The sequence below is a fragment of the Daldinia childiae genome (assembly GCF_008694065.1).
Source record: "Daldinia childiae strain JS-1345 chromosome Unknown Scaffold3, whole genome shotgun sequence".
NCBI classification, from domain to species: Eukaryota; Fungi; Ascomycota; class Sordariomycetes; order Xylariales; family Hypoxylaceae; genus Daldinia; species Daldinia childiae.
Window position 1 is genome coordinate 5,914,940 of NW_022984644.1, and position 3,445 is coordinate 5,918,384.

Sequence of the window (3,445 nt, forward strand, 5' to 3'; positions counted from 1 at the left end):
AAATATAAAAAATATAAAAAATATAAAAAATATAAAAAATATAAAAAATATAAAAATAAAAATTTATATTATAATTTAAATTATAAATAAAAATAATTAATTAAAAATATATATTAATTAAAAAAATAAAATAATTATTACCGCCAAATTATTGTTTTAACAATGTGGCGCACGGATCACGTATTGTTAAAACTTATTGTTTTATAATCTTTTAATTAATATATATAAGTTTTAAAATATAAAAGTATAAGTGCGTTTTATATACCATATATTATAAATCTTTTTTTTTTTAAATTTATTATATTTATTAATAAAATTTAATTTATTAAATCTTTATATTTTTATTAATTTTAATTTATAATAATAATTATATAATTAAAATTTATAATATTAATAATTAATAAATATATTAAATATTTAAAAATAATTATAATATATTTATTAATAAATTTATAATAATATAATTTTTTATTTTTTTTTAAAAAAAATAAAAAGAAAATAAATTAAAATTTATTTAAAAATTAAAATATATAAATAAAATTTTTTTAAAATTAATATTATAATTATATAATATAAAAAAATATTATTAATAAATTAATTATTTAATAATATAAATAATAAAAAATAATAAAAATTAATAATAAAATTTTTTATTAAAATATAATTTAAAATAAAATATAAAATATATTTTTTATTATACTTTTATATATAATATAATTATTTATAAATTAATTTTTAATTAATTNCTCTCTTTTCCTCTCCTTCTCTCCTCCCTTTCTTCCCTTTTTTCCTTTCTTTCCCCCCTTCCCTCCCCTTCTTCTCCCCTTTCCCCCCCCGCCTGTCCTCGCCCGCTCGCGCCCGCGTTTTTCTCCTTGTCCGCTTGCCTCGTCCCCTCTCTTCGCCCTCTTTCCCTCTTCCTCCCTTTTCGTTCCTTCTTTTTTTTTCTCCTTCTCCCTTTTTTTCTTCTTTCTTGCCCCCTTCTTTCTTCCTTCTTTCTTCCTTCTTTCTCCCTTCTTTCTCCCTTCTTTCTTCGTTTTTCCTAATATTTCTAAAATTTCCAAACGTAAAATGTTTCGACCGAAATATTTTATTATTATTAAAAATAATTAAATTACATAAATTAATTCAAATATCATATAATATTAAAATAAAAATAAAAATATTATCGCTAAATTATAATTTTAAATTAATAACAAATTTATTTTAAAAATATAATATCATTATTTTCCTCCTCTCTACCTTTCTATTTCTTTCTTTCTCTTTTTTCCCTTTCTTTCTTTCTCCCTCTTTTTCCTTTTTTTTTCCTTTTTTTCCCCCCTCTCCTCCTCCTCCCTCTTCTCTCCCTTTTTTTTCTCCTCTTCTCCCCTCTTTTCCCCTTTTCCCTCCCCCTCTCTCCTTCCTCTCTCCCTCCTCCCCTCTTCCTTTCTTCCTTTCTCCTTTTTCTTCCTTCTTTTCTTCCTTTTTCCTCCTTTTTTTTTCCTTTTTTAAAGTGGTAAGAAGAACTGAAAATGGTCGCTGGGCGGGGGGCCTCCAGTGGAAGAAGAAAAAAACGGTTTGTTATAATTAAAAGCAACATTAGTCGGGCAGTAAAAGGCGTATTAAATGGGCAGTATATTAAGTATAATTGTATAATAACGGGGTTGGCAAGTATTGTATAAGTATTATGTATTTTCATACAAACTTACCTTATCGCGTATATCTTTCATAATAATCTTGCCAAATTTAATAAAACCTCCATTTATTTAAAATACACGCCTTAATTGGCCAGCCTTTTAGCCAACCTTATATACATATATCAAAAATCATTTATCATTTATAAACCTTGTTTTTAGCCTTTTACATCAAATAAACGTATGCGACCGGATAATATTTGGTAAATACATACAACCAAATATATAAAATTATTATATAAAACTTTATATCGTTATTAAATTAATTGAATTAATTAAATTAATTGAATTGAATAAAATATTAGACGAGGTATAGTATTAAGATAAAAATAAAGATATTACCGGGCGGTATAGGATTTTAACCCATAAAAAGGCTTATATTTTTAAAAGTATAGGTGGTTGAGACTATTTTGATAGTACAAGTGTTTAGTAGTGACTTTATATGGTGGGGCAGGTACTTAACGATACATGACAACCCGGTATATTGCCCACTTAATACGCCTTTACTGCCCGATTAATGTTGCTTTTTATTAATATCTTTCATTATTTAAAACTAAATTTAAATAATAAAAAATTATTAATATAAAAAACTATTATATTTTCTATTTTTTTATTAATTAAATAATATTATTTATTTTTATTAATATATATTTTAATTTTTTCAATATTATTTAAACTTTTTTTATTATATAATACCAAACTATTTTAATTTATATAATAAATTTATTAACTTAATAATTTTTAATTTATTAAAACCATACTTATTTTTTTTATTTAAATACGTTAAAATATTTTTTTAAAAATAAAAAAATTTATAAAAATATTTTCTTTTAAATTTTCGTTAAAATATATTATTATAAAATTAATTTATATAATATAATTTAAGATTATAATTAATACCATTAATATCTTCTATAAAACTGGTTTAACCGTTATAACTTTTATTTTATTATAATTTACGTTTTTACATTATATAAAACTTTATATATAAATATACCTTAAATTTATTTAATAATTTATTAAATAAAATTTCTTCTTTAATATTTATTTAAAATCTATTTAATAATTATATAATTTTACGTAATAATATAAATTAAATATGTTTTATTATAAATTTTTTTTAAATTTTTTTATAAACCTTAAATTATTATTTTATTTAAACCTACTTTTATTTTTTTTAATATAAATTTATTATTATTTATTTAAAATATTTTATATTATTTCGTAAAATTAATAAAATTTTTTAAATAAAATTATTTTTTATATTTTTTTTATTTTTTTAAAAATTATTTATAAATTCTTTTTTATTATAAATAATACGTTAATATATTAATTTTTAAAATTGAAATAATTATTTAATTTATTTTCCTAATTAAAGGCCATTATAAAAAAATTATTTATTTTATTCAATATTTTACAAACATAAAAATTTAATATAAATTTTTTAAAACGTTTATATTTATACTTAATTTAACTTTTTTTTTTATTAATAATATCTTTATTAATAATATTATTATTTTTATTTTTCACGCCAATTTTAAATATTTTAACTACCTTTTTTATAATATAAATATTTTTATATAATTTAATAAAATTTAATAACGTTTTTTTAATTAAAAACTTTATTATTTTTTTAATATATTTATAAAAAATAATAATAATATAATAAAAAAATTTTCTTTAAATATTTATACTATAAAATTCTACTTTTTTAATAGTTTAAAAATATAGCTTTTTAATTTTTTTTATTAAATTTGTTAACTATTTAGTTTAAA